Source organism: Ostrea edulis, chromosome 1, assembly GCF_947568905.1.
Source record: "Ostrea edulis chromosome 1, xbOstEdul1.1, whole genome shotgun sequence".
Classification (NCBI taxonomy): Eukaryota; Metazoa; Mollusca; class Bivalvia; order Ostreida; family Ostreidae; genus Ostrea; species Ostrea edulis.
In genome coordinates, this window is record NC_079164.1 from 50,604,782 (window position 1) to 50,611,295 (window position 6,514).

A 6,514-nucleotide genomic window follows, 5' to 3' on the forward strand; every position below is an offset into this window, starting at 1 on the left:
ATATTACGGAATTATGTAAACTTGGTAAATGCCTATATAAATGTTCATTAGATCTCAGTTATTATAAGACTATCCTCAGTATCTATCCTGTCCATGTACATCAGTATGATATATTATGTTCTGTTACTGTTTCATTGTATGGTTTGTTGTTGTATATACTTTATACCTATGAACTGTATGGTTCTTGGTCAATAAACAATGCAATACAATACAGGCGGAAATTTGGCAATTCTTTTCATGATACCATTACTCTGAACCTGGTTCAAATGTCGTTCAAGCTTGGTGTACCTACCTATTTTAGGTCATAAGAGTCACTCAGGTGACCTATTACAATTGGTCAGCGTCCGTCATCGTCCGCAAACAATTGAACATTTTTAAGTTTTTGATATTTGGTATGAAGCATCTTTAGAACAAGGAGAATATAAATAATTTTCTAGACTCCTGCACCCCCGTGCCCTAAGTGGCGGGGCAAAAATTGACCAATTTTCTGAAATATTCTTCTCTGCAGACGCACATCTTAAAAAAAAAAAAACTAAATGCACTACAATATCATGTAGAGCAGGAAGGTCTCTACCAAAGTTGGAAATTGCATGCCCCTCGGGGGTAGAGGTTCTGACTTTAGGGTGGGGCCAAATTTTGTACATAGTGTTTATGTGTAAAACATTCGAATTATACCTTCTTTAATGCTATTGAGACTACACTGAAAGTAAATGGATATTTAGAAGGAGCAGGCAGCTCATTACCAAAATTGTGAATTTCATGATCCCAGGGGTATGGATTTAGGTTTCAGGGTGGGGCCAAAATTAGTATAGTGATTATTGTGTTTTATCATTTGAAAGACTTCATTTTTAATTTTGTTGATAATGTATAAAAACTAAACGCATATTTAAGGAAAGTAGAGAGGGACGTACCAAAAATGTGAATTTCGCAACCCCGTGGTTCTTACTCTAGGGAGGGTCTAAAATAGTCATATAGTATTACAACCCCGTGGTTCTTACTCTAGGGAGGGTCCAAAATAGTCATATAGTGAATTTCTCAACCCCGTGGTTCTTACTCTAGGGAGGGTCCAAAATAGTCATATAGTGAATTTCGCAACCCTATGGTTCTTACTCTAGGGAGGGTCCAAAATAGTCATATAGCGAATTTCGCAACCCCGTGGTTTTTACTCTAAGGAGGGTCCAAAATAGTCATATGGTGAATTTCGCAACCCCGTGGTTCTTACTCTAGGGAGGGTCCAAAATAGTCATATAGTGAATTTCGCAACCCCGTGGTTCTTACTCTAGGGAGGGTCCAAAATAGTCATATAGTGAATTTCGCAACCCCGTGGTTCTTACTCTAGGGAAGGTCCAAAATAGTCATATAGTATTAACATTATGTACATTCTTTCATTAGTATGGGCACTTTCGTGGGCATTTGTGATTTAAGAACACATCTTGTTTTATCCTCCTGCTGAATATTAGAATTTAGCTTAGAAATACAGATTAGGAAAATGAGTATCGATTTCACAGCCCGATGCTCATGTGACGGATAAGGCATGTGGGCCACTTGTCTAAATATTGATGGTGCAGTTTCTTAAAAATTCTAGTACAAATTACGAGGTGGTTCAAAAGTGAAAGGTTCGGGAAGTGGTAGTTTTTGTCAAACAGCCGAGGTTAGATGGAGGTACGAAATTTTCCGTGGTGTTCCGAATGGTTTTTTCTACTATTGTGAAGAGAAAGCAGTTTGTGTATAACTGAAACATCTCTTGGCTCTCAATGGTTAACTTTTACAAATTTTGCAGAAATTCAGAAGACATCAGTACATGTATATAAAGACAAGCTCGGTTCTTCTGAAATTTCAAAATTCCTATTTATCCTGGAAATATTGGTAGAAAGGATATATCATTCTGACCTGAGACCATTCAACTCTACAGATACCATACTACTAATTTTAAATTCATATTCATGGATTTTTTTATAACGAAATTCAATAGATATTGTTGATTACACGTATATACATGTACATGTATATTTTCCAGGTATAGTTCCCTTAGGAATATGTGCATTAATTTAATTCATTAAACATCCTCTTGTATCATAATAATTCATAACAAAAATTTCTAAGATCTTTAAAGTCAATATGTTTTTGTAGGGAAAGGATGAAGAATCAAATTTCATGAGATTTTTTGTGATTGTGTGTTTTAAGATATACGAATTCGAGTGAGCTTTTCTGATCAAAGAATGTAAGGGGGTATCTTTAAAAGTATTCTCCTCAAGGATCACTAAGATATATTTTATCAAATTACTAGTAATATGTTAACATCCTTATGAAATGCATACCAAAATCCTTTTCTCAATAATCTAAGCATCATCATGCAACATAATATCTATTTTCATAATGACCTTTTGTGTATTTACCTGCTGTATTAATAAGATGAGCTTCAATTTCTTAAGAATTAAGCTTAGGAACATATAAATTCTATTTTCTTCATTTCTTGATTACGAGAGCAATGTTTACAGTTTTTCAGTTTCCCAAACTATTTTTATCTTTATGGATTCCTGCGGGGATCCGGGGTAGAATAGGTCTTCAGTACCCCTTGCTTGTCGTAAGAGGCGACTTAAAGGGGCGGTCCTTCTGATGAGACCGCAAAAACCGAGGTCCCGTGTCACAGCAGGTGTAGCACGATAAAGATCCCTCCCTGCTCAATGGCTATAAGCACCGAGCATAGGCCTAAATTTTGCAGCCCTTCACCGGCAGTGGTGACGTCTCCATATGAGTGAAATATTCTTGAGAGGGACGTTAAACAATACTCTATCAATCAATTATCTTTATGGGCCGTTCTTGGCGCGCTGGTTTTGGCTGCGGATGGCTCCGTTTGCGTGATCGGGGTGTGGGGCTCGCGGCTGGTGTGACCGGTCGACGGGGGATGATTACTCCTGTTGGGCACCTGATCCCACCCCTGGTGTGTCCAGGGTTCCGTGTTTGCCCAACTATCTGTTTTGTATAGCTTATGGGGGTTGTGGGATTGGTCACAGTTCGTTGTCTTTCATGAGCAAGTTTAAGCGTTGTTCAGAAAGCAAGAACCACCCCATCGCAACACGAGTAAAGAGACAATCAATCCATGTTTTATTGTCATAAAGGTACAGTCATACATTACAGAAATGACAGTCACATTCTGAATATGTGTGATACAATTATTTTAAAAATCATCTTTGACTTTTATAACCTCCTTCCCTGAAACTTCATACAGGGCCTTTCGTTTTGTTTGTAAATCTAGAAATAAAGGTTTTTGAAATGGACTATATCTTATTAATTGCGGAAGGTTTTCTTGTTCTCGCTCAATGTTTTAAATTTGTACTCCTTACTTTCAGCGTAGACAAGGTTCTAACATTTGATTTATTGTACTTGCTACTCATGCTACAGATTCACGATTATCAGTGCCTGTAATTCAGACAGCAAGAGGTATATCTCAACAACCAAGAACATTACGCCAAATTCATATTTTTTACTGCACATGTGCTGTCAAATATTTGAAAATATAATTTGAATTAGGGTTGATATACTTGTGTGTGATTTTTTTGTTGTTGAGACATTATATTTTTCATATGGCTAAGTGTATAAATAAATTAAACCATGTGGTAATATTTTCCTTCAATGACGAATATGTATTAATGGAAGTGATAAAATCATTCAAAATTAATTAAACGTATTATCGTTTTATCTCGCTTTCTTCGTTAGTCTTTAATCTTTTAATGACGTCATTATTGAAGCAAATGCCGTAATCATTAGATGTATCAGATACTGTTAGCAGGATCAACAGTGTTCAGCGCATCCGAAGAGAGCACCATAAAGATCTTATTTCAAACACAAATCTCATAACACCGATTAAAACTCCATTAGCATTTTCAAGATTCCATTTCTGAAATAATAGCAGAAATTGGTCTGCTCTTATAACGCACACTTGATACAAAGCGTTTTCTTTCTCTTGCATCTCAAAGACAAAAATCGAGGCCGAGCAAACGTTTTGTTTTGACGCAAGATTACATATGTTGCAATATCTGATAAAGTTCCCTTCGTTGCGGAATGGCGAACTGAAGACAACGTATCGACAGTTGCTAACAATTCCACTATCTATTGACATTCTCAGTGAAGATTGGTTAGATTGTTTTAATTGTATGGGCGCCACAGATTTCTTGATCCCATTCGAACGGAGAAGTGCTGAAAGTTTTCCGAGCGGTTCGGGCGCTGTGTGGTCGCGGATTCCTAGCGCTCGCAAGTCACCTCCAACAAAAACATCACACGCTACATTTGCTTTAATAAAACACACATCAAAATTTTCTGCTACATTGGAATTGAGCTAGACAGAAGTAAGAGAAGAGAATGTTCTTCGGTGAAAACCTCCTAATTCTCCTTTGACAGCGCTTCTTGTCTGAAAGGCTCTTTCCTTGTCGCCAAGATGTTCTTACATAGAATTGTTCAAGTAGGTCTCAATAGCGCTCAAACTCACGCTTATTTAACGTTAATTATGACTTAACTGCATCATAATTTGTTTTCAAGTGGTAGCAACTCGCTAAGACAATACGAAAAATATATTTACTGCATTAGTGATTGTTATATCGGAGAGAGAAGATAGAACCGTGCCAAGAGAAGTAAGCATCCATGCGTTCCGCCAGAAAAAAGCATCTAATTACCGCCAGAAAGGCTTGTTTACTTTCTAAACGATCGTCCGTTTTAATTGGCCTTCTCGCGGAAGTATCGTCTTCGCCAATTATTCCAATTCAGAAAAGGTATGTGTGATAAAGAAAACATTTCACATTCATATTAACCTTTGCAATATCCAGATCACATAACGTAGCACCTGTCTAGTCTGTCATCTATATTACCCAGACTTCCCTACTTGCCTTAGGAGACTATCCAAGAATGCACCAAGTCGCGATATTTGTTGAATGTTTTATAAAATAATAAATACGCACTTGACTTCGCCTGTTTATTGCTTCCGGAACAAATTTTGTCTACGCCCACCAGTTTTCATTCTCTATTATTGCGCGTGAAGATTTTTTTTCCTTTGGTTTCATTATAATTTTTTCATTTTTTTTATCGTAAGTGTCTGGATATTCATAGATAAAAATAAAGTAAAAGTGAACGCGATGACATAAGGAAAATCGATGACTTCTGTATACAATATCTATTGAATTTATTGAAGATCGCGTCATCATGCATACGGGGTGCTGAAAATTTAATACGAGCTCCTCGACAAATCGTGAGTCATAACTACATTGTATGTATCATTGAAATGGGATATTAAGACATGTTTCAAGAGAAAAAGTAACATCTGGATTTCAATGAAAGGTTATTAAATACCAAGACCATTGTCTATTGCTGCAAGAATATCTCAAAATGCAAACTACAAGATTTCAGAATGGGAAATTATAAATGAATTTCGATATCACAGGTGCAAATTCTGTTTCTGGCCAAGAGGGTCACAAAATATTAAGCCAAACATCAAAAGTATGCTAAATACATCAACGAGCTTAAGTTGAAGTCCACCGTAGATGTAACAATTCAAGTAAACTCAGTTTGAAATTTTCGTGAGAACTGGGATAGCGGAGGTTTATCTGATTTTGTTCGCTGCTTTATACATCTTTTCTGAAAATGTGTACGTATTATAAGGAAAATAAGATTTGAAGTGGGGAGTTGAATATTTTTAATTGAAAGTATTAAAACCATCATGGTATGGCATCTACAAAATTTAGTGATCCAGTGAAAGTTTTTTTTCCCCTTTACTATGACTATGAAGTATTTTTTCATCGAAGAAAAATAAATTATGGCAAAAAGCAACTTCAAATACTTTACTGCACACTTGCATGACCTCACGTTTTGGGAGGGCGATTGCAATTTATTACAGTATTTTAAAAAATTAATGAAATAAAAAAGATTTATTAATTAATTTTTAGCAATTCGACATTTTGAATAGCTGTCAGTGCAAACTATTTACATTGTAATCGTTTTATGTCCATGATTATTACACTATGATTAAACTGTTTTACATCCTGAAACTGAATCATTAAACTCTACGTTAAAAACAATATTGGTGTAGTTATACATGTAGTATGTGTGTATAGCTGGTACGTGTATAATGAAACGCAGTTTGCGATTTGTCAGATGTTTGCATTTATCGTATTTATGATATGACGATATTATATAACCAACTTTCTTCATACATAACCATGTTTTTGTCAAATGAAATTGTGTAGGTCATATTTTGAGTATGTTTCAAAAATATATTTCGAGGTAGCATTCTCCATATTGATTTTAAAAAGATAGATGAATTCTAATCAAGACATTCTTAAATCCCTTATCATTTTATTCTAAAGCAATGAAAGGTGTCTCCAGAAAGTCCGGAAGATTGGTAGATTGATTCACAACTATAGTTAAGATAATATTTCATTTCCTATGTATTAAAGAAATAAACTGGGGGGAAATGTTTCCACTTAAAATGAAGAAGTTTTCGATCAGGTGGTCAGTTATGATTTGA